Source organism: Heliangelus exortis, chromosome 3 (assembly GCF_036169615.1).
Source record: "Heliangelus exortis chromosome 3, bHelExo1.hap1, whole genome shotgun sequence".
In the NCBI taxonomy this organism is placed as follows: domain Eukaryota; kingdom Metazoa; phylum Chordata; class Aves; order Apodiformes; family Trochilidae; genus Heliangelus; species Heliangelus exortis.
The window spans coordinates 49,282,846-49,309,488 of NC_092424.1; the positions used below are offsets into that span (position 1 = coordinate 49,282,846).

The window sequence follows — 26,643 nt, forward strand, 5'->3', positions numbered from 1 at the left end:
ATTTTGGAGAAAATCTGTTATGCTACTAGAGTTGCCTAATGTCACAAGTATGAAAATGGGACCATTTCCAAAAGACATCTGCTTTTTTATCAAAACTTTTCCTGGTCTTCTTTCTGTAGCTGCATAGGCACCAGAATCTGTCATTCACTGGCCCTTGTATTTGCATAAACTGAAAAATTAGAGGTAACCATTTTTTGTAAATCTGAGCGTATAAGTATATTACACCTCTGTTATAAATCAAGCAGCTTTTTACCCATGAAACAGATAAACAGGATTTTAGAGGCTTGAATAAGGAGGTAATATGTTCCAGGGCTTTTTCATGCTAAAGTCTTAAGGAAGCAGCCTGATTGACTCTTGTGCTGGGACTTCCCATTGTACGTTTCTATTTTATATGCCCAAGGAAACCCTCCTCCACATCAGACTTCATGTTGTCATGTTCTATAAAAAGTGCCAGCTGCTTCTTGCGGGATTACAAAAATTCTGTAGAGGAAAATTATATAAAAAATATTATAGAAAGTTTGTTTAATCTTATCAGTTTATCACTAGTTTGTATGCTGAAGCACGAGGTGTATTTGTTTCTCAAAGGAAAAACAATCCTTCCTATAAATTATTGTATTTATGACTATAATTCTTGCCTTGGAGATCTTAGAGGGAGGGATAGATAATTAAAAGACACCCATACACAAAAAACCCCAACAGTCCAGGAGCATATCCTTTATGTCTTTCATCATTTCCCCCATCTTCTCTCATTAATAAAAACAAAGATTGGAAAGTCTCTGATTTTGGAACAGAGATTTGGAAAGAAGATGGACAATATTTACCAACAAAGTGTAGGAATAATAGCAAAAACCCAGTGATATTAACCTGGATAATCTCAGTAAGCTTATAAACTGTGCTCATGACATGAATGCTAGTTCTTGCAGAAAAGGAGAAAAGTACCCAAGGCAATCATGGCTTAGGCATTCTAGTAAAAATGAGTATTTTTACTTTTTTTTCTGTAAGTAAATGAAATTCTACAGGGAGAATCATGATGGAAAAGCCTAAGAATGTATACCAATAAAAAGAAATGTCTGTATCAAGGAACTCTGTGGCACTAGGAAACAAATAAGGAGACTACTACATCCTTTAGGATGACAAATGTAAAATATGATCCTATTTAGAGACATTTTTGAAAAAAAAGTATGTAATAAAGTGACGAAAGACAGATTTGCTATGAAAAAATATGCTAAGTCAGCTAAAAGTCTACACTTAGAAACATTATTACTAGAAGAATGGAAGTATTTTATGTCTTGTAATCTACTTACTGTTAGAATCAGTTAATAGAAACCAGAGACAAATAAAATATCAGTGCAGATTTACACCCTTTTAACCTATGTTCAAGCATGAAGAAATGTCTTTACGTAGAACAATGAAAGCAAAGCAGAAACAAATAACTGGGTGGGAAAGAGAGATAAAAGGGAAAAAACAAACTAACAAAAACCCCCTATATGGCTAGTTGCCTTAACAATACTTATAGAAGTGCTGAGGGCACTTAAACTTTCTCATGATTTTATTTTAGGATTTCCTAACTTTTTTTTTTTTTTTTTTTTTTTTTTTTTTGACTTATGCATGTGTATAACCTAGATATGTATGATGTCATTGGAAGGGTTACACCTTTAAGATAAAAAGAGTTTAGGGACTCAGTCAACTAGAAGTCTTTCCTTTGACTGTGACATACAATCTGATAACCGGCTGTGAAGAAGGGGTAATAAACCCCCTTCATACCGAAATAAATTAATGTTGCCAGTGTTACATATTTTCTAGATAATTGTTAGAGCAGTACATTTTTTCTTTTGAGATTCCTGACACTGTAAGGTGGCACTCAGAGAGGCATCTGAAATCTATGTTGCTTACTCACTACAGCAAGCTCTGGCACTGGACTCACCTCAGGAAAATGCAGGGTCATTAAAAATAAGGGATGTCAGACATGTTGGTTCTTGCATTTTTCATATTATGTAACAGCCACAATTAAGAGAAAGCCTTTGAGCTCTAATGTAAAGAAACAGTGCCTGAACAGAGACTGTATGAATCCTGAAACCATTGTTGATAGGAAAAAAAAAATCTTCCACTTGAAGGAATATGACTATTATTAAACTGTCATAACAGGGTTGCTGGTGAATCCCCAGTAGTGTTAGGTCCCTGGGTCTTACGACTGTCTTGCAAATCCAAAAGGTAAGGACGTACCAAGCATGACTGGGGCCACCTGAATGCCAGCAACTTCTTCTAATTCATGCACATTGATGCACACCAGGTCATTCTTATTACCCATTGGCAAAAATGTCCCACTCTGAGTTCCACTTAGGGACTCTCATCCCTCCACTGGCACTAGGAGGCCTCACCATGTGTTGGACTCTCAACTGCAGGCAGTCACAAGAGCAAGGCAGAAATTGTTGTGTGATAAGGGGCTCCTTAAAAATAAGATGTCCTAGACAAATAATTCCTGAGTAAATACTTAAAGACACAGTTCTAATGAGGAAAACTATACAATTTATACTTCTAGATTGCTGTCTTGGAAGAGAATTTAATAATCAAATATCCAAATGCTGCTCCATTAAGATAAATGCATGTTTACACCGGGTTTAGTTCAACAAATTTGTTTTGATAATTTACATTAATGTTGTAGCTTATTGACAGTTAAGCTAATGTCTCTTGCATCTTCTGTGCAATTGTTTGACAACATTGCTTTATGACTTTCCAGAGCTGTCAAACACACTGAATCTACATCTCCACATAAGCATGCATGAATGGTTCAGTAGCTCCCGTGTACATGAAAGCCAAAATGATGAAACACAGAAATACTGTTAAGGGCATAGATAACGAAACCCAATTACTCTACATAGGGTGCACTCTGTTGACTCTGGTAATTTTAGTCTTTTCAATCACAAATAAGACAAAGGTCAACATGAATGTGAATCATACTGTGTCATGTGGTTCTTGCAGACTTACAAACAGGTTTGTCAGCATTTCTGGCATACGGCAGCTGCTTGATGGTACCAAATGTTTTATGTCTAAAGCTTATTATTTTTTCTTTGCTTTACAAAAATAGAAACCTGTGCAGGCTTTGAAACAGGAATCTATGAACTCAAACTGTACATCACACTCACTTATCTTCTATTCAGGTAAGGCCATTAACATATTTATACTGATCCATTTTCATTATAGAAAGAGGAAGTATGTTAGTTACAAAGAAAATGGAACTATCCACACAGCAAGAATCACTCTGATCATTTATTTGTCAATATAATGGAGCAATAGGGAGTGAGGGAAGATGATAGATAAAATTATCTAGGCTAAGAGTAAATGTTTCTTATATTTTCTATACCACTTTTTCCAAATATACTCTGCTCCCTCTAGTCATTTCCATAAATCTAGTCTATCAGAAATGATCAAATGAATTAATAAGATAGATGGAAAAAGAGAGATCAGATATGTTGGCTAAGATGAAATCACTACTAGAAGCTGTTTAGAAGGATAATCTCCCTCTTTCTCTAGCTTTCTGTGTTTGTATTTCTTATTATTGTATGCTGTAATGAAATAATTGTATTTCATTACAGAAATAATTGGTTTAGTTGTTGACATGTACAAGGGCTTGTCACACCTCACAGTTTATAATAATTAGATTTTTTTTCTCCCATAACATTGATTGCACCCAGTGTACCCAGAGTGGTTAAAAGTTAATATATGGCCTTCTAAAATGATTCATTTGGGTTACAAATAAATCTTAGGCCTGATTTGTTTAAAATGTGCATGCACGAATAGCTCAGTGACACAAGATCCTAAATGATGAAACACTGGAAACTCTGCTAAGAGGCCAAAGGAGTTTTCACTTTCTGGATTTCACATGACAGAAGCAGGATGACCTGGAGGCAGGGCAACACAAGAATTAAATGGGCATTGCTGAGCAGGAATGGACACGGCCAACTTGGCCACAGGATGTCCTTATTCAGAGGTTTTCTAAGCTGCTGAAATAACTTGCGAATAAAAAGATTACAAACTGTAAGCCAGTAATGATGCATCTCTGGCTAGCAGAAAGGAGGGAGAATTCTTGGTGGCTGGAAAAAAAGGTCGAGATTTTTTTCTGTCTTGCCCCCCCAAAAAACATCAATAATGACAATGGGCATAAGAGCTCAAATTTTGCTAAGATACATCCTTTTCAGTGCGCTTTTTTTTTTTTTCCAACATGCAGATTTAAAGAATAGCAATTCATGTCCCTATCCCCTTGGATACCAGGAGAAAATATACCAATTTGCCCAGGCAGACTTTTGCAACTGATTCATTTGACATGCTGCCTCTGTGAAAAATCCCCTCAGGGTGTTGGTGGGAAGTGGTTGCAATTTACACCATTATATTTTCAGTGTGTGATATCCATGCAGTGTCCATTACCTCCACCTCAGACTCTCATAAACTTTAATACAATTACTCTCTAGCTATGCTTTGAAGGCATGTAATGCTGCGACTGTTATTTATTAGCAGAGAAAATGATGTATAGGAATGTTAATGTTAACACAGGGGCTTATGTGATCAGGGGGACTGAGCTTCATTGTGTTCTCTAGCTACAGATCCAGTCTTTCTCCCTGCTTGGTTGTTTTCAGTATTGCAGTATTCATCTCCTTATAGAGCAATACATATTTAGTGTCCAGAGTGGAGATGAGTTTATTTACTGACTGCAAAGTCAGTACACCACCTAGCCTGAGAGAACTTATAAAAAGCTGCCATTAACCTAGACCTTATTTTTGTTTCTGGGCATGTGTTTCCTAGCACATGTTTGTTACTTTACCTCTATCCATTTCAAAGCCTATTAGCTGGAGTGAAACAAACCTTGTGTTTGAATGAGTTTTTAGTGCAGAAGTGTAGCTCAGTAACAGAGAGAAACTCTTTTTTTTTTATTATTCCTTTTTTTTGGCATACACAAAGCCTGCTGTTAATGTGCTTGGCCTTAGGGCACCAGGAACTCCGCAAAGATTTATTCACAATTGACTGCTGTGTAAAAGGTTCATACAGATGAATGGAAATGTTTCACTGGAAATGGCAGTAGATTCTGGCTACTAGATTTTTGTTTCATCTTCTGAGATGCCTCTGATGTAGCTCATATGCTTCCTTTTCCTTTCAGTGTTTCTCATCAGACTGTTCAGGAAGAATCATTTTGTTATTGCTATGATTGCTTTCCACTTGGACTGCTCATGACCTTATCCAAATGCCTCAAAATCCATCAGTAATGTTCAGTGAACCTTTAACGCTAAAAGTTGGAATGGCATCTCACCTTCTGTTCATTGTATCTTGTCCTAAGCACACCTGAATGGTTTTCTTCTGCTCTGCTAGATGTTTTAATATATACTTTGTTGTTAGAACAGTAGGCAATTAGGACAACATCAGCTATTTCTTGTATTTGAGAGCAACAATGGTTTTCTTTCCTCATCCATAGATTTTCAGATGAGTTCAGTCTGCAGCTCAGACTATGCTGAAGTTCAGCCCTGAGGCCTTTGCCAAATCATCATAAAGATAGAAACCATCTGTAAAATCTGGATCACTGTGCGAACTTCCTCAAGGCTGAAGCCCGATCTGAGGCTTTGATTTGCATGACATGCTTCTGAATATTGACATTTGGCTGTGTCAAAAAAAACCAAGTTAAGCCAGCCCAGAGCTTTCCTCCCCACCTGTTTGTACAAAGCTCACAAGCAGAAAAATTAAATGCTTATATTAATAAATGGGAAAGCCTATTAAAATCCCTGAGCTGTTGATTTCTTCAGCTAATTTTGCTTTACTTGTTCCTACAAAAATGTTGTGAGCACCTCTTATCAAAGCTGAGTATCTGTTCAAAGGTGTTGAGAGCAGTAAATCCCACCAAATCTGGCTTCTCTTTTGGGATACAGACTCACAGAATGTCAGAGGCTGGAAAGCAACACTGGAGATCACCTAGTCCTGCTACTGCAGCTCTGTGGGGGTCATGTCTAACCATCAGAAACTTCTGTCTGTATAGATATGGGGTTCCTGTGCAGCTGTAACAGTGGTGTTGCTTGGACCAAAGCCTGGGGACAGGGTTTACTTGCCATCACTTACTTGCCCTTGAAGACGTGCTCAGAGGCAGTTCTCCTATGTCTGAAATTGTGGGGCAGGCTGCACCACTCTTGTTTGTCTCATTTCAGGCCAGAACTTGTATTTCACCCCCCTCCAAAACAATGGCACACAGGAACATAATGTGATGGCAACCAGAAATACAAGGAAGGGGAAGGAGAGTAGTGACTCTAGCAATGAACAGAAGAAGCCAATTACAGTCTGCAGATGGGGAAACATCTCTGTCCATCTCTTGCTCTTTCTCTGCAGCAGCTCAGGGTGACACTGACCTCCTCCTCACCCTCCCCTACCACTGCACTGAAAACAAATCTTAACAGTTGACAGGCAAGTAGGCGACTGAAGGGATCAAACACCTCCTGGTATGTGCCAAACAGCAGGCACAGCTGTATGTTTGTTGCTAGACTGCTTCCTCTGCAGAGAAAATCAAATGGCATTTGTTCAATTCTGACTGGGCTGATATTTCACATCTTGCATTCTACTCGTTTGATCTTCAATCTGTTGACTGCATTTCCCTCCACAATAATGAGGGAGCCTGCTGAGGAGCCACGAAACATGCAAGAACCAGAGGGTAGAAAATCACAGCCCAAGGTTCATCATAATGGTAATTTAATGGGGCCTCCTGGTACCTGCATTTTAGGTGGCTGGGGGATCTCTCGCAGTGTAAGTTCTCATTTCACTTAGAGCAAATTCACTGTATAGCGTTAAGAGACTTACGGGAATGTAATGCTATGCCTGCTCAGGCATTACTGCACAGATGTTCATGCACCAAACACCAAATCATGGTGCAAATCATGGGCTTTCTGACTGAGAAGCAGAACTCGACACAGTTGGTAATTTCAAGAACTCTTTTCTGAAAGGGAAAAAGCAAATCTTTACCATTGTTTTCTCAGAGGGTTATTTTGTTTCATTTTAAAATGCTGCTTCTACTAAAACATTCCTATTCAAATACCTTCCCTCCCTCAGAAGTTAAGGTACGTACTGTCTATAACACATTACAGTGTGTCTCAGAAATGTTAAACTCAGTGTCTCAGTTCTCAAGATTAGGTGGCACAAGGCCAGTGTAAATTCATTCCTGCAGTGGGTTCCTCTTTGGTTGAAAAAGTAGCAAATCCTGGTTAAAAAAAAAAAAAAAGAAAATAGCATGAGGAAGGGTGTAACATTTGGAAGCAGGAGAACATGAAGAGGCAGCACTGCCCTCTGTATGACATTCATATACCACAGTGGAAATGTGTCATATTCTGAAACTAATTTACTGTTAGGGATTAGAAAGAAAAAGATATGAGTGAAGAAGTAGGAAGGAATCAGATTACATATTTATGATGAGACGGGAATCCTAGACATAAGAATATTTTCAGTGTTTGAAAGGAAGAACCTATAGGGGCAAAGGTGGGCAGAAAGCTCTCACAGGGAACACATTTCAGAAATCACTGGGAGTATTTTGCAGGTTGCATGACATTGCACTGGGAGGAACAAGGTTTTCTTAACTTGAAGTAAAAAATGTAGCCCAGAAAAGAAATCAGCTGTTCCTGATGTACTCCCATCCTGCTCATCATTGTCACCAGTATCCTCCAAGCTGTCTTGTGCTGCCCTTTTCATCAGACTTACGCAAATCAAGGGTCCAGGTAGAATTTGGTTTTCGCTTTTCCACTACGGGAACTTAAAAAACATTTCAGTCACAGAATCACAGAATCAGCTGGGTTGGAAAGGACCTCAGAGAATATCAAGTCCAACCCTTGACTCCCTTCTGCTTGTGGTTACTAAACCATGGCACTGAGTGCCACAACAGAATCACAGAATCATTGAGGTTGGAAAGGAAACCAGCTGGGTTGGAAAGGAGTCCTTTCTTTCCTTCCAGTTTCTAGATCTAGATTTAATTTCAGTGCTATTTATCCATTCATGCTTAGCTCCCTGTGTTCTTTCTATAAATCAACACTGATCTCCATCTTCTTACTCTTTTAATTAATGCTTATTCACTTAGCAGTGTATAGAGAGAAGTTTTACAAAATCACTGCTGCATGGCAAGTGAATTTGGGGAGGGAATGGTGAGAAGGGCTGGAAGCAAACAGGAGGATACTGCCTTCTTTTAAGCCAGTTATATGGAATAGGAAAGAAAGAGTCAGAAATAGACAAATACCATCCCTAGGTAGCTGAATGAACAGAGCATATATAGAAAATACACTTATTAGTCCAAGAGAGCATAGCTATGGGCTATTTCCAGCAGTCTTTTTCCTTCTGGATGCACAGCTTTGATGCTGCCTGCAAGGAGTGCCTGGAGAAAAAGTTGCTTACGTTGGGTTAGAAGAGAAGGGAAATAAGAAGAGGAGGGAGGAGAGGGAAACCAGGCCCATCCTCACCCTTTAACTGCCTCAGTCTGCACTCAGCTTGTAGCCACTGGTTCCTGATTTGATGCTCTTAGTAACATTTTGATTCATGGTGCTTGTCACTTATCCATCAGTTGCCTCTCTCTCTCTAGCTGCCATCCACTGCCTAGATGGGATCTAAATTCCATCAGTGCACCCTAGTCCCTACCCCAGAGACTACTGATAACCACAGTTAATCCCCCAGTCCTTCACCTGGAGATGCCAAGTGCTGAAAATGGGAGAGAAGTCTGACTTCTATTAGGTGTTCTGATACCAGAGGTTGAAACAGCAGAGAAAGACTAAGTCTTTCTTACTTGTATTAGTAGGACACATTATAAGAAGACCCATATTTGTGAAATATAAACTCTGCATGAGTCTAGCCAGCAGTGAAATATCGTTCATAGAGCTGTGTCACAGAAGGCTTGTTGGGCCTCTTAGATCCAAGTGCTGACTTTGAGATGAAATTTCCTGCTGAGAATCAGTATTAAGTGCCTATCTGTGATGTGAGTTGAGTCAGGCTGAGATAGCAGGTGAATTGGGCAAGGGGTTTTCCCTCTGGCAAAGAAGGAGCACAGCTCTGGGGGCAGAAAAGGTCTGAACCTCAGGAGCTCTGTGCTTCCCACCAAATTTGAAGAAGTTATTGCCTGATTGTGCACATCAAGAGGGAAGCCAGTTTACAGAAAATGTGGGCTCATGCCAAAATCTGAAATTTAGTAAGGCATGAAGGACATAGGTCAGTGGAACACAGCTCTCCTGGGCGTGGGCAACAGGTTGCACTTTAGTAGTGTCACACAAAGATGTTCAGCAAGAAACAAAAAAAAAGCAAGCCATGATTACAGAAATGCAGTACCAGGATGCAGTGACTCAGGGCACCAATGAACTGGATGTGAGGCCTCAGCACACCTATGTGGCCACTATAGTTCTGGGGAGAATAAGAGGGGGATGTTATGTTTCCACTCCTCATTTGCATTGTAACTGCTAGAATACTTAGTCCAATCTGGTGCTACAGATCACAACCAGATAAATTGGAGAGAGAGAAAAACAATGAGGATTATGTAGAAACAAGTCCTGGAGAGAAAGAGTGAAGGAATTGAATATATTTAGCTTACGGAGTAAACAGTGACTTGGTTGCAGTCTGTAAGTACAAGGATAAAGACCAGAAATGTTGTAATAAGGTCTCTGAAGTCTTGTAGTAGACAAATGAATAAGAAAATCCTGGGTGGGTGATGACTCAAGATAAGCTCCTGAACCTTCAAGAGCAAGGTTTACATTTTAATAGGAAATATAATTAACTGCTAAAACAAAATCTTGTATTTTGTAATGGATCCTCCTCTATAATTGGGAAATTTTTAGTCATTGTCAGATGATGTTTTAGTAATGGCTTCAGTGCAAGCAGGAAATAGTGTGAATTAGACTGTATCTTCTGTTACAGTGGAGGTCATGAGGGGACATTGGTCAATTTTAACTTGAGGTTTAATAAACATATATTGATCCCATAGTCCCAGGAACATGCTTTTAATGTCCATACCAAGATCCCCACCCATTCTACCTTAAAACCCCCTGCCAACTCAGAGAGATGTCCTCTAGGGGAGTTTGAGCCATATTATCAGGTGGTTTTAGGATGGATAAAACATTACTCAGAAAACCAAATTTTCCTCAAAACCTCCGGAGGAGAAAAGACAGTGAGAGCTATTTAAGGCTGTTCTGCTGCCACATGTCACACGTTGTGACGCACTCTGCCAGTGTGGTTACACAACACTGCCACCTCCTCAGACACAGACGCCTTTCCATGCAGGGCCCCTACCCACCCCTTCACCCCCTGCCCCCCACCAAGCTACACACAAAGTAGTAAAACTCTGTTGATATCTATCAAACCCATCGATTTGGAAGCAAAGATGCATTCTTCTCATCCTAGAGGCTTCTTGCCTCTCTTCCTGGCACACAAAATCCTTGCTATTGTGAAAATACAATTGGTATTTTATTTTTAGCAATTATTTACTGACAATGAGTTTGGTGCTCTCAAAAGGTATTAAAGGACGTTGGCCTTGCACATGCAAGAATCAATTTGGCAGACTTTCCACCTCCTGGCACCAGAGCGTTAAGCTGTGGAGTAGAGGTAGATAAGCTGCTCAGCTAGTTTTGTGTACAGCCCTTCTGCAGCCTTACACCAGTGAGCAGCCCAGCTGAATCACTGGCTCTGTTCATGAAATAGAAACGCTGGAGGGCCCTGAAATACTGCTTTCCAATAGTATTTTGGTCAGTATGAAAAATCATTAAAATTAAGTTACGACTAGGATAGCTAGAAGAAAGTATATAAAAACATGGAAGTAATTTAACATGAGTATTTTGCCTGTTTTTTGACCGAATTAAGAGCACTACACTTAAATTATGTACTGCTGCAGTGGTGATTCCTTTTTAAAAAATGTTTCCAAGCCTTAGAGATAAGCATGTGTTTACATAATAAACTACTGGCATAAAATATACATATAACAAATAGGGCTACCAGTAATCTCAAAGTGAAGGTTGCCCAATAGTTTCCGGAACAGGGCTGTGCCTCCAAGTATTAGTGGCCATGCCCATCTTTTTTTTCTTAAACTATGATATTCTAATATGACTGCTTTTGAATTAATATTTAGTGGAAGTGAAAAAGAAGATCAGCTATTTCTGACTTTGAGAGTAAAGGAAAATATTCTGCTCTTTGATTTTCAAAGCACACTTTCAAACGTTTATTTAAGTGACTTGGACACTGCTGTGTTTCTTTGACAAGAGAGCCAACTCAGGAGCAAAGGAGACATCCCATGGGAGAACTCTGCTCAAATAGAAATTAAAAGCCTTTTAAAAATGTGCATGTGTAGTGGGAACTTTTTTTAGGCTTCCAGTTAAACAACCCCATCATTCTGCCACACTGAGAAAAACCCAGCTCGGGGCTCTTAGGCCAGGGGAAATGCCTGCACTTGCTCTAGCCTGGGTCACAGAAATACAGGAGCTATGGGAATACAAGGAACTGGAAGCATCTCTCTGCTTTCATGTCCAGGCAGTATGGAGTAAAGCAATGTGACTTGACCCAAGTGCATAGGAGGGAAGAGTAAATGAATGATACTGGTTAGTTTGTAGGTGGCTTTATCAAAGACATTTTGGGCTGAGAATGACATTAACTGTGAGGACTAAGTTAATGTTTCACAAGTCAGCATTAAGAATAACGCCAAGTTTGCAAATTATATATTCCCTGGGGGAAAACATTAAACTTGAAAAGTTTCTTCATTACAGAAGAACCAAGCATTCCTGAAAAAAAATTTCATTTTTTTAATTTAGATTTTTCGTTTTTTGCCTGCACAAACCAAAGGGAAGGATAAATTCCCCTATTATTTTGACAATCCCTGCCCATTAATGTCTTCCAAGGCAACTTTTAAAACAGCTTCACATAAAAATATCTCTCCCTTCTCCTTTACAAATGCAAATGCAGCCAGCTTTTCCAGAACCAAAAATCAAATATTCAGATCTGTGTCCTCTGGGGTGAATCGTGTTTTCAGAAGCTGCTAAGAGCTGTCCACCCTTCTAAACTGGCAGAAGCCCAAAGCACAGAGGAACCTGCAGAAGTTCCCAGTTTAAAACTGCCTGCCTGCTGCTTTTGTTAGACCACCCAGGTGCAATATGCTGACACCTCTCTTCAAATACAATTTGTTACCTTCTAAACTTCACAGAATCACAGAATGGTTGAAGTTGGACCCGACCTCTAGAGGTCACCTGGTCCAATTCCTCCTGCTCAATCAGGATCACCTGGAGCCAGCTGCTCAGAACTGTGTCAAGGTAAGTTTTGAGTATCTCCAAGGATGGAAACTCCACAACCTGTGCCAGTGCTTGGTCACTCTCAGAGTGAAGATGTGTGTCCCGTGCTTCACTTTGTGACCATTGCCTCTTGTCTTCTGACTGCTGAAAAGTACCTTGCTCCTCTTTGCACCCTCCCTTCAGGTATTTATATGCACTGGTAAGAGCTTGAGTCTTCTCTGATCTAGGCTAAACAGTCCCAGCTCTCTCAGCCTTTCATATGTGAGATGCTCCAGTCTTTTCACCATCTTAGTTGTCGTTCACTGGACTCTCTCCAGTTTGTCAGTTCTCTCATGCATTGAGGAGCCCAGAACTGGACATAGTGCACCAGGTGTAGACTCACCAGTGCTGAGTAGATGTGAAGTGTCGCTCACATTTACCTGCTGGAAATGCTTTGTCTAATGGAGGATACCAATAGACTTATTTGCTTCAAGAGCCAATTGCTGTCTCATGTCTAACCTAGCATCCACCAGAACCCCCAGGTCATCTTCCAAGCTGCTTTCCAGCTGGTTGGCCTCCAGCATATATTGGTGCACGGGGTTGTTTGTACTCCAAGGCCAGGCTTGGGACTTTTCCTTGTTGAACTCTGTGAGATTCCTGTTGCCCCATTTCTCCATCCTGTCAAGATCCCTCTGGATGACAGGATGGCATATCATCCAGTCCACCCAGGTTTCTGTTATCAATAAACCTGCCAAGGGTACACTCTATCCCATCATCCAGATCTTTGATGATGATGCTAAACATGGTTGGACCCAGTATTGACCCCTGGGGTACACCAGTAATTATTTGCCTCCAATTAGAACTTGAGCTGCAGATCACCACACTCCCAGACATTCAGCCAGTTTTCAACCCCCTTGATTTTTGCTCATCCAGGTGTGGCTGAATGGCCTGCAGTCCCCTGGCTCTTCCTTTTCTGTCTTCTTGAAGAGGAGGGTGATGTTTACTTTCCTCCATTCTTCGGGAACTTCTCTCAGTCAACATGACTGATTATCAGTTATCAAGATTTACCCTTGCAGCTATATCTGCCATCTCTCTCAGAATTTGTGGGTGCATTCTGTCAGGACCCTTGGATTTCTGTGTATCCAGTCTGCTTAATTATTCCCTGACCTGATCCTTTCCCACCAAGGGTACATCTTCCTTGCACCAGTCTTTCCTTTCCATCTCTTGGACCTGGGATTACTGAAGACCAGTCTTGCTAGTAAAGACTGAGGAAAAGAAGGCATTTTTTCCACATCCTGCATAACCAGGTCCCCCATCTCATTGAGTAATGGGCCTGTATTTTCTCTAGTCTTCCTTTTGTCACCTAGGTGATAATAGGTCTTCTTGTTGCCTTTGACATCCCTTGCCAGATTCGATTCCATTTGAGCTTTAGCTTTCATAACTTCATCATAAATAAACTTACAGAATGGCAGAAACGCTGACTTTCTGCCATTATTCTACAATTTTCAACAGCATCATGGTGTGGCAAAAGACTTTGTGAAAACACTTTCAAATTATGGATGTGTTGTTCTCATGCTCTTAATAGAGAGCTGAGCTCTTAATAGAGAAGGTCACGTCCAGCCATATAATTTCCTTGCACTATTTGAACACCTTCTATATGGTAATGGGTTTTGTAGCATTGCAAATAAGTTCAGACCATGGGAATCTCACTTTTTCAGCAATACATCATATTTCATTTTGGAAAAAATGATCTCTCCAGTGATCTTTGAATGGTGAAGTAGAGGTAATCAGGAGAAGTCATACAAGCCAACTCAGCTGGGGATGGGTGGAGGGGGGTTATGACTTTTTCTCCTTCAAGAGAAAGCTAAATCATGTTACCAGGAAACTCCACAGTATGCTGTGAGCCATTGTGTCATCCACGTAAGTTTGGAGACTGATATACAGATAGCAAGTAGATCCAGTCAAGTGGTATTTGCTGACTCATGGATAAATCATGTTAGCTTTTGTTTCAGTTCAATAATTTTGTATTCATTGGTGGCTAAAAACACCCTTTTCATATTGCCAGCAGATAAATGACAAATTGAGTTCATAGCTGAATGTTTAGTGTTTGTGTTCAGTAGATAAGTTTGGGTTTGGAGAGCCAAGACATTTGCTACTTAAAAATTCAATGTTTCTGTCTACTAGAGGCTCTACATCAACCTGCAGACTGAAGTATTCAGAGATACACATGGTTCACGTAGATATATTCTGACATACTTTAAAAAGGATTCAGTCCAATAGCTAGATCAGGTTCAGCTCAGCTGAACAGAGTTTAACTAAGCAAGATTTCAAAACTATTCCCTGTGTGTTTCTGACTGATTTTAATATGACTTACTTTCCCAAAACATTTTTTTCTTTGCTTTTTTCTAAAATAGTGATTTATTGATTTAGGGATATGCTCAGCTAGCCCTGTACATGTTATTAGAGTGAGCAAGCAGGCTAAGATCTTCAATAAAAAAAAAAAGGTCTAGTTTATACAGAAAAATAAATAAAGAGTGAGCTTGTGGGACAGCATGTATCAGTAACATACCTCTACTAACATTCAGTTTTTCTCAGTCAATTTTTTTGAGTTTTTAGTCCTGAAGTCACTTGAAGAAATTAAAGCAGGAAGGAAGAGAGAGAGGCTATGTCTATCTGCAGGTGATTTTATTAACCTAAAAGTGTCCCTAGTCTGGTCCTCTGCAGGAGATATTTATATGATGGAAGCCCTTGGAAATGCACTCCTGGTACAATGTCACCTGTACTCAGGACAGAAAAAGTACTGAGGTGTTAAACTGGAGCTCGAAGTAAAAGTACCACAGCATAAACCTTACGATTATAACAGCTGGGAGTGTCTGGATTCTGATAGCAATATAAGGGTGTAGACTAAAACAAATGAAATATCCAACCAGTCCATGATTAAGAACCAGTTTTTAAAATGCCTGTGGAATCAGCAGAAGCCAGGAAGGAGATAACCTTTTACACAGTTACTAAATCTTTAAGGCAGTATTCCAGTTAACTGAGATAACAAGTGCCAAAAAGCATTTCTTTCTACCCTGCCTGAGTCAGGTGTGAGCTCTCCATCTAGATTAGCATCACAGGGGCCTAGGGAGGTCATGGTCACTCTTCCTCTTTATGGCCAAAAATTAAGGGTAAGGACTCATAACTGTGTTTATCATTGAGGGTTAAGGAAGACCGCAGTCTTGCACTACATCTTTGGAGTGATGAAGAAAAAAAAAAAGGAGAAAGTAAAAGTTGGTGTAAGTGTAAAGGTGAGTAAAGGGTGGGGAGGACTGCCAAAAGCAGCAACACATTCTGAGTGAGCGTCTTAGCAGGGGGGAAGGCAGCCTTCAAACCTTTCCTTATCATCACAAAGGCAGAAAATAACTGAAAATAGCAAAAGTGTGACTTATCTCAGAAAGATATTCTGTCCCCTTTAGGGAATATGACATACCCTCTGTGTCAGGCACTGCAAACTACAAGAACACAATGTGGATCCCTGCAGATTTTACACAAAGGAACAAAACACTATTATTCAACATGGTACACATGTAAAAAAATTTTAAAAAAACATTTAAAAGCAAACTTAATTGAGAAAAAACAACTAGATTTTAAAATGGTGGAAAGGTAATGTTATTTTCATACAGGGTTTGTACTACATGAAACTCCATAAAATTCTGTCACCCAAGAAATAGGTAATAGTTGAATGCTCTTAGTGCTGAGTGCTGACCTTTTTTTTTAAAATAGTTTACAGTTGTCACTGAGATTTCAAACTGTGTTGAGACCACACTTAAGGTACTCCACTGTAGTCATCTTTGTTAGCTGGTAATCTCCTGTACCTCTGAAAGGAAGTAGAAAGCCTTGTTCCAGAAGGCAAACCACCCAGACACAACTCCTGCTTCAAATTGCCCCACAAAGAAGCTTGTTTTTCCATCAACTACACAGAAAGCTGAGAAAGACTGGCTGGCTGTTGAGACAAGCAGTTGCTAACATTGTGGGTACAAAAAAATCGTAAATGACAATAAAAGATGGAAGATGACCATTTGTTTGTTTGTTAACAAACAAATCAGAGAATTTCCTTTTCCCTATTGTCCCACCAGCTTACTAGCAACACAAGGAATTGCTAAAAATAGTGATCCAAAAAACTATTTAAATAAGTATGTTTTATTATAGGTATATTTTTAACCATAGGACCATCTACTTTAAAAAGACTACTTGCATACCTAAGAATGTATTTCAGACTTCGCTGGATCAAGGCCTGTGTTAACCATGAACCACAAAACATCAAAGTGGTTTATTTTGGAGGCTAGGTCTTGACATAATTTCAGCTCTTCCTGACCTTATTTTTAGTACAGCACTGCTTGCTGTACCTTTTCAATACTCTGATGTGTATTAATTCTGCATGATTACCTATAGTGGGATTTGTTTATCAAGCTCTCCAGATTCAATGATCTTCCCACTCGGTAGGCAAATTTCTTCTGCTTTTACTGAAAATATCTGAAGGTACAATGACTTCTAAGATTTCATTCTGATGTAATCAGGACAGGAGCTTTATCAGAGTGTAGTAGTATTTGTTCTCTGGTGTTAATTCTTCAACTCTGTTTAGGGCCTGTTTGTTTTCTGCCCCTGGAAAATTTTTATTTACTTGAAATCTGCAGCACAGATGGGTAGAGGTCTTCCTTCAAATGAAAATGATTTACCCTCAGAGAATCTATGTGAATCTTTGTAAATTAATTTCAAAAGCCCTGCTCTGGAGAATACATGCTGTTCTTGTAGAACACACAATTATATTTTAAAAAAACCCACTCCATCTTAAGCAGCATAAAACAACCCACACTAAATAGAAAATCTTTATGCCTTTCTATAGGACAAATCCTTAGCTTGTGTAAATCAGTGCAACTTCCAAATCTTCAGAATATATCAGTTTAACCAACCCACTGTTTTCAAAATCTGAATGTCTGAATTTAATATTATTTTGAATACTTAGCATGTTCCAAGCCCCAGCCTAGAGGATTCTTCAAAACCTGTAAAAAGGCATTGCTGATTGCAGCGTTAGGCTGGTCAACAGGAAACTAGTGTGAGGCTTCATGGCAGCATTGATTAACAAAACCAAGGCAGCAGGTCATTTGTTTTATGTAGGAAAATAGGAAATCTGTTAAGGAAATAATGCAGTTCAGGAAATATAAATATCTGCTCCATTCATCTTCTGCCCCTGCATCATTTTCAAAACACATAAGACTTTACATATGGTATACAAATTCTCCTCAGCCTCACTTCTCTCAAAGATCTTAATCCTTTCTTTTTCTTTGGTTTTTTTTTTTCCTTTTCTTTTTTCTTTTTTTTCTGTTTACCATCCCCAGCTTTGTGTGTTTCGATCTATTTCTCCCTAAACTAGAAACAGAGAAAATACTCCTAGTATATATTTTCACTGATGAGAAATCATTGTCTCAAATCACAAGTGCATCATAAATAATCACAGAAGCCAACATGAATGTACTATCCAAGAAACAATCTTTTGGTGTTAATGCAGCCCTGGATACTCTTGTCTCTCTGGGCAGCAGGTGCACATTGCAGGTTCATGTTAAGATTTTCATCAACCATCACCCTTAAGTCCTTTTCCTCAGGGCTAGTCTTACCCATTCTCAGCCAGCCTGTATTTTTGCTTGGGATTGCCCTGATCAAGGTACAGGACTTTGTACTTGGCTTTGCTGAACATAAAGTTCCAATGGGACCAGTTCTCCAGCTTGTCCAGGTCCCTGTCATCTGTCCCTCAGCCATGTCAACTGTACCACTCAGTTTAGTATCATCTGCAAACTTTCTGATGGTACATTTGATTCCTCTCTCTATGTGAGATATTTCCAATATGTACAGATAGAAGTAAAATAAAAACCTTACCAAAGAATCTGCCAAAGAATAATTGCCATTCTTAAACATAACTAGTAAACCTATTATTATTATTGTCATACTTAATCAAGTATAAGTTTGTTTACTTGTGAGTCACAATTTTATTCTTTTCATTTTTATCTTGCCAGTCTAAAGTAAGATTTTATGCAGAAAAGTTATAAATTTTTAATTAGCCTAATTTATTCTGTGACCACCTGGAACATGTGACAGAACAAGTATGCTCTTAACAGAAAGTATCCTTGTGAAATTATCTGTAGTCTGCTTCAAGAGATTAGATTTTTTTATTTTTTTTTTAATAAACATCTTTAGAACTCTTCTCAGAGGAAATTATACAATTATCTTTAGAGAAACCATTCTAGTCTAGAGCTTACTGATGGTGACAAGGAGACTGAGAACTTGTGGAAAAGAATCAGGGGAAGGTCAGTAAGACAGATATCCTTGTGGGACTCTGCTATAGACTACTTAACCAGGATGAAGAGGCAGATAAAATATCCTGTAAGAAGCTAGGGGAACTCTCACTAGTCTTTGTTCTCATGAGGGACTTCAATTTACCATCTCTCTGCTGGAAATACAATACAGCTGAGCAGAAACTTTCTAGGAGGTTCCTAAAGTGTGTGGAAGATAACCTCCTGACACAGGTGAGGGGGAAGCAACTAGGGAAGGCACCTCACTGGCCCTCCTGTTTGTCAGCAGAAAAGGATTGTGGAAGTGACCATGGATGCTGTCTTGGGCAGAGTTGTCATGAAATGGTAAGACTTTTTGATTCTTGGAGAAGGAGGTGGGTCAGCAGAACTGCTACTGCATTTAGCACACTAGAGATTGTCCTGAGATGACCTAATGCGTTAGGGAATCCATTATGTCTTATCCTCACATGGAATATTTAGACATGAAAACATATATAAACAAACAATTGATGACCTTGAAGTTCTCTTTTGTGATTAATTTTTTCTGGTCAGCCTTAACTTTCTCTGCCAAAGTGGTCTGGTATAATTTTGAAAGTTTCTGACTGCCTTCTCAGTTCTTCCCCTACTTTTAGAAGTGTTGTGTTTTAAATAAAGGAATAAAGCAATCATGCTCTGAACAGATAAGCAATACCTTGTGGAAAGAAGCCAATAGCTTTAGTTTTCTTCCCGCAGTTTTAGATGAGAGGCTTGGAAGGTGTTCTTGTGTGAGAGTTATAGTGTTGAATATTATGTAACTCTATCTAAAAATAGGTAAGAAGCAAAGGTCTTTAAAAAATTATTAATAGTTTATTTTGATTTGAATGAAGGAAGCAATCCCACCATCTGTTACATAAAAATGCCTTCACCAAAGTAAGAGATACCATGACTCAGAAAAGCAAAATAACTTCATTATTATTAGTCATTTATATTTAAAAGTAAATAAGAAATAAATAACAGTGACTCTATAGAATGTGCTTGAGTCTGCAAAGAACAGAAGTAGGAGCAGAGTAAAACTCAACTGGTCTCTTTTATCACAGAAAATGGTTATTGAATTTCCACCACAAGACTCCTTCTGCTTCAATATACTTTCAACAATATATTATTAATCAGGATCTTTGTGCATTTAAAATGAAATATATGTTAAAACAACTGGTAAAATGTATTCACAATGTAGTGGAAATTGTATAGAAGATATACTAACACCATCCTATGATCAGGTCCATCCCACCTGCAGAAATTATTTTGCACAAAATACAGCATAATAATTTACTCTCCACAGTTTCACATAGGCCAGAAACTAAGCAAAAAACCCATAAAATAAATAAATTAATAAAACAAATATTATCAAGCTTTCCATTGAGCACTGTTAGACTGAAATTGATGTGAATGAGAATTTTTAATTTTCCTTTAATTACTTTCTGAAGATTTTTCAAATAATTATTTTCTCAGGTTTACTTCAAAGAGCTGTTGGTTTGTTTAATGTTCTTTTAGTGTTAATATCAAGTTACCTCAAATCAAACCCTCCACCACAATCTGTTGCTATTTTGTTATATCCCTCCCCACACAAAACCTTGCTAAGGAATTTTTCTGAGAACATAGCCTACCATCACTACACATCATAATAAAGTTAACTCCAACAATGATTATTTCTCCTAAACATGGGTTTGCCATGTTCTTCTATTTGCTTTCTACGTTCATGTATTATATACACCTTAACTATTTTGCATGAGGGGGATTTTGAGGGTGATTTTTTTTTTCTCTTAGAAGTAGTTCAGTTGTTTAGAAAAAAATAATTAAAAAATTTCAAAACTCCCAACCCAAAATCCTCCTTATTTTCCAAGAATCAAAAATGATTGAGCTAGGATTTGTTCTGTTTCAAGGAACACTGTCAGTGAAGGGCAAATAATTTTTGTTGAAAGCCATTTTGCAGAGAGTTTTTTGTCAGGTCCAGCTGAAAATGCAGATATATGATCCCTCAGTCCCTGGCTCTTTAGCATATTAGTCATAAAAGCACCAAATCATGCCATGCTGGTGAAAAAAAATGGCTTTGACCAAGTGCAGAGTCCTGTTTTCAAAAGCCCATAACTCAAGCAAATCAAAACAATTTTTCACTCAATTTCAGCTTTTAAATCTTGCTGTTACAGTTGTACAGATGTTCAAAATAACACCAATGCCTTTCTTATAATGAGAAATGTCTGACTGTTTTCCCATGCTCACAGTGTAAAATTAATTTCTGATTAAGCATTTAAAAAAATTATTTTCGGGTAGAACGCAAGCAAGGAATATTCCATCTAAAAGTTGATTTTTTTCTGAGTTTGAGAAGAACTGAATCAAAAGTAGAATCATTATGCTGTCTCATCTAAAGCTTCAGTTGGCTGTATAATCGAATGTCAGGCTAGCGTAATAAAGTGAGATTACCTGTAGTATGTGATTACTGGAAGTATAATTATAAACCAGTGCTAAAAGTTACTAAATTCCTTGTCAGGGAGGGTTACTTTTTATCACTACTGTTTCATTAAAGCACAAAAAGTCACCCTCCCTTATTTTTTCTCCTTTCCCTACAGGGGAAGGGAGAGGGGTTAACAGAGAGCATCTGTCACTCATCAAATTGCCAGCCCAGCATTAAACCAGGACAGTTACCCTTGCTCCAGGCATTTGCACAAAACATTCCCAACCTGCAGACACAGAGCTAAAATGTACAAAAGCAAAAAATTTCTCCTCTAGTTCTTGTTTAACAAAGGAAAACTAGTTTGATGCATACCCAGCAGTATTTTTTTTCCAGACATATATTTGGTTATTATATTCCCTTTTGGGGTTAAAGAGAAGGTGAAGCTTGAGGGATTATGGCTGAAGAATGTACTAACTATAGTGGTGCTAATTATGAGCTTTTGTGCTGGTATATTCTTCATGTCACATTCATGAATCAAGTGAAATAAAGTCTGCATCAAAGTCCATCAGTTTAAAAAAGAAGCAACATTAGAAAATTCTACTTGAACTTCCATCCAGAAAACACAACTCTGCTTCCCAAGGGACACACACAGTCATGTTGCTGACACACACATAAATCCTCAGTGGACCCACATCTATCCTGAAGTGTTATGAACTTTATCACAAAGTAAGGCTGATGTACAAGATTGCAAGAAAACATACCCCGAAGGCAAAAAAAAAACAAACAAAAGACAAGAAAGCCAAAAATTCCAGCCTTAGTAGATAAGGCTTGAATGTTATTAGAGGATGATAAAGGATTTTGAATGTTTATAGTTTGACTCATACTATACTGTGAGGTAGCAGGAACTATATTGCATGCAAACAGTGACTAATGGAATATTTCTGCTCCAAATGCAGTCTAGGTTAAGGTTGGTATGTTGTGAGCTTCCTCACACTTGTGCTGAATTTAGCTTCTTATGGCGTCAGATCCTATGACTAGTTTCACCAGCCTTACTTCAAGTCTTCCCTACTCACTGTTCTTATTCCTTTAAAGAACTTGGTTTGAATCAGTTAAGGCTGAATGAGTATGACATCCATGCAGAGAAAACTCCTGAAAGCAAGAAAATGTCAGATTACGGAACTCCTCTTAAAGGTACCTCAGTGCCCACACAACACATTTCTACTGACATGAGTAGACTTCACACCTTCTCACAGAACTTCCTTCTGCCTCCCCAATATAAGGGATCTTATCCAGCTAATTAATTTCACACTATAGAGCCCCCACACTATAAGCCTAGCTCAACACTGATTATTTCATAAAGTTAGTAAGGTCAAGGATGTGTATGCATGAGATTTTGAAATAAACAGGAGATGGAGGTGTGTGTATTTTATTTATTCTTCAGATTTGTAGTTCCGAGCTGTCCAACTGACAGCAATTTTTTTAGTATGTTAGTTTTGGGTTTGCTTTTTTGTTGGGTTTTTGTTGTTGTTGTTATTTAAATATAACAACATGCAGGGTCTACTTCTATATTTCTAACTACCAGCCTGGAGAAAATATTGTGCATTCAAATAACAGGTAAGGCAGCAGAGCAGTTGGTCCAAAGATTAAATGAGGATAGCAGTAACTGAGAAGAGCAATTAGGTTAGGAATATGCAATGAAACATGCTGGATAAACACACTAGCAGTTTTTAGATGGGATAAAGATAATACTTGATTGCTGATGCCTGAAAAGAAAAAAAATGTGTAATTTGCTAAGGCAGTCAGTTCCTATGTCTTTCATGCAGCCATCACTCTTCCCATTGCTGCCACCCGATGTCTATGAAGCAATCAAGAATATATGCTTTATAACAGCAGTTGCTCACATATATTCTGCCTAGAGTAGGTAGCTGACATCAATTTTGGATGAAAATGTACACTTAATGGGAAATAAAGTAAGCAGTAATGAAATTTTAATCACAGACACCTGAATGTTGCTACTGCTTAATTGACAAACTGGTTCCTTAAACTGAGATTAGCAAAGCTATTTCAGATTTTCTGGATACAGAGAAGCACCAGGGAAATCTGCAAGTTTACATAATCACTTAGACACTTTTGTAAACACCCCTCATCTGCACGTCAAAATAGCTTTGAAATTCTGGCTTCATCCTTTTTCTGAATTGAAACAGCATCTTTAGTTGTTAAAGGGCTGAAGGGACACAGGATAATTCCTAGTTAAGACTCACTTTTAAAGGAATTTTTTTGCCTGCTTGTTCTACCACTAACAATCTGGAGAGTATTTTCTGCATTACTCTGAGGTGTAATTCGCTAATTTCAACATTGCTGCCATTTGTTAGAGCTCGGGTATTCTGGTCCAGACCCTGCTGAATCAGATGTGTCCAAAAAGACAGGAGGGTTGTTAAAGTGTGATACAAAAGGCAGCTATAGCAGCTCCATGTTACTTGAGCAATCCTTAGTAATAGGAAACATTTGAACTCCTGATAAAATGAGTTTTCATTGTTCTTTTTGTGATCGGAGTGATGGAAATTAGACTTAAAATGGAGCTGAGTCTGAATGGACAAGTTTTTTAATCCTGCTGATTGATTCAAAGAACATTTGGCTGTAGGTGAATGAGACTGAGATCATGGTAGCAGAAATATACAGGTCTGGCACATTTAACAAAGAATTTGAGGAAAAGGGATAGAAACTAAGCATAATGAGGGAACAATAAAAAGCATCAGTGTACTTTTCCCATTACTGAAAACAGTCACAATATTTTCTTGGGTGAGAACATGGGGAAAAGGATCTTTTTGTTCATTTTTCTCTGTAGTGAAGTACATTTCTGTGATGGTCTTGAATACCCTTGATCAGAAGGAAGCGGTATTTCAGTCTCAGAAAACCACTATATTTCAGAGGATGATAGAACTAGTTTGGGAAAAACAAATGTCTAACTCTGTAACTGAATATTTTAATGCTAATGCCACATTTGGATCTCTCTTTTTAAAAAAATGCTACGTGAACCTGGAGTGTATAAAGTAGGAAAAGTAGAGTTGAGGCAGTGTTTCAGAGATATTGCATAGAAAGGTCATTAAGTAGAAATAATGTCTTCTGCCAATGGGTTTTCAGATAGTTTTGTTTTTTGAAAACACAGAATGTGCTTCTCCCTCATAAAAGTAGAAGTAAGTAGGTAAAAGAAATAAATCTTTAAAGGAAAGTTCTTGCAGTTCTGAGGCTTAGCTTGGGCAAGCTTCTTTGCTTGGGCATGTAACTGTATGGATAAACCAGACTGAGGCTCATACATCCTAATAGTTGGGTGTTACTAGAGTTCTTGTCAAGGGACTTGCTCAGGCTTCTCTCCACTGAAGGTTACTTCTCCTATGTTCTCACCCAGAGAGGAATCTGCACCTTTAGTGGTGATGAACTAATCCTGTCCCTGCTCAGACTGCTTGAATTATTGGTTTTGCTTCAGGAAATCAAATTCAGATAATGTCCATGGGTGGAACGGCATGAAATCCAATTAGATTTAGGTCTTTCAGAAGAAAATGTGTGGTCTAAAACTAAATTAGGACAAAGCTCTGTCTCAGAGAGTCTCATGAGGAAAATAACACATCATTGCTATCCTAGTCAGTGCCACAGTGAGGTACTCTGAGGAAATGCTCCCAGACATTAGGAAGAAAAAAGCATGTAGTGGAGAGTCTCAGGCATGGTTTATGAAAATCTGAGGTAATTATGAATAAGAATAATTGAGGCAGAGCTCCTGTTTAAAAGTGAACAATAATTTTGTTTTACAAAATTTCATACCTTACTCAAGAGGAAAGCTCTGCAGGTTTTACTTTTAAAAAATTAATCAGCGTAGCAAAGCTAATATTGACTACTGATCCCTGCAAGAAATTTTCTTTAGGGAAGACCGCAATGAAAAAAGAATGATATCTGTTTAGCATTTATCATTTTACTCTGCAATTTTTACACATCAATATCCACATAAGAAATATAATTATATATATATGCATATATATAATTATTTTTCTTGAGAAATCATGATGAGTACACTGCTTATTTTCCCCAGACAGGCCACATAACTAGCCACTGAATAATGTTTGTAACAGGGAGGATTTATATTCTGAAAATTTGAGTCAGCTTAGGCATCTGTACAGAGCCTATAGGGCCTTCTTCATTCACAATTGCTACTCAGCAGCATTTGCAGCACAGCTGATCTCTTATACTGGCAGCCACTGGTATGTGGTGTCAACAGGAGTAAGCAGTGACATGTTTATGAGTAGAACTGAAAACAATCTCAGCAGCTTTAGTGGATGATAGACAATGGGCTTGGAAATGGCATGAAATGAAGACTTACTCAAGAGAGAAGCAGTGAAGGAATGGGTGCTTGGGATATTCTTGACAGCTTCCAGAAGTGGCTCATCACAATTTTTGCTACATATGTGAGGGGAAGGTTGAAGTTAGTTCTGTAATTCCAGTGGAGTCCCCTGTTCTATGGGAAAGTTAATTATTCTTGAATGGTCTAGTGAATTTTAGGAATTTCATTTTCATACCAGTGAGCAAAAAGAATATTTAATTGTTTAATTGTCTGATCTTTGCCCCTTCTCAAGATGGCATTAAAATGCATTCTTTAAAGAGTCCTGTCTATTTCTGGGTAGAATGACCAATTCATCAAGGTTTTACTCCCAGTCATAGCTCTCAGAAGATACATTCTGATCACTGTACAACCATACAACTGCATAGTTGTCTTTCCATAATTTTTTGCACATTAACATAAATTTCTTGACTAACAAATACACACAATGCCCTACTTATAATTTTTTAATATTATATGAAGATATTTTACTGATTTATTTTAATTGCAATGTTAGTATTATGAATAACATATAAAACTTGTACATTCATATCTACGTGCTTTTGTTTAGGCATATTTATTATTGTTCTGATCATTTATTTACACAGTCATATGTTAGAGTTCAAAACAGTGGCCAAACAGTGAAGGTTCTGATATTCTAGGGTCTTTTCAGACACTGATCTGATTTCAGACATTGACAGCACAGCCCTTCCTCAGAAAGAAAGAGAACTTACAACCAAAAGCATAAACACCTGCTGTTGCCAGATAAAGAACTGGAAACAACAATAGTGAAAAAGGACAGAGGACACCTTGTGTTTTACTCTGACATCTGCTTTCTGGTAGAGGCACACACCCTCTGTGTATAGCTCTGACACAGAGGAAGCACAATATCCTGGCACTGTCCATGGAGCAGAGTGAAGCTTTTCCAGGCTGGAAACCGGAGCCCTTCCCACAAACCTCTTGGCCGTGCTGCAGCACTCCCAGAACCTACACAGCCCCAACAGGCATTCAGATGCTGGGCTTTTCCTCTTCTGCCTTAAGCTTGTAGAACTAAAAATGACAGAGCAGACAGAAACCTTACATGGGTTAGGCTGGTTCCAGCCACTGGTCACTACTTGGATCATCCTCTAACAATAATTTTTTTAAATTACAGATGCTTTTTTAGGTATTTTGCTTACCAAATTTGATCCCATCGTCGTAAGTCTATGGAAATATTTCTGTGGGCAGCAATATTGACGTCTGGTGTTAATTCTTCTCCTGAGAAAGTCCTGTGCAACATCCATGCTA

General features: G+C 38.5%; 1 long non-coding RNA gene across 3 annotated transcripts in view; it reads left to right on the forward strand.

The window, feature by feature from the left end:
- Window positions 1–2,983: 2,983 nt before the first annotated feature.
- Window positions 2,984–26,643, forward strand: part of LOC139794659 (uncharacterized) — a 46,741-nt gene continuing 23,081 nt past the window's right edge. The window contains exon 1 of one of the 3 annotated variants that reach the window (XR_011725217.1): window positions 2,984–3,158. This is a non-coding gene — a long non-coding RNA (uncharacterized lncRNA). The remainder of the gene's footprint in view (window positions 3,159–26,643) is intronic. The other 2 variants (XR_011725216.1, XR_011725218.1) reach the window with 2 other exon arrangements.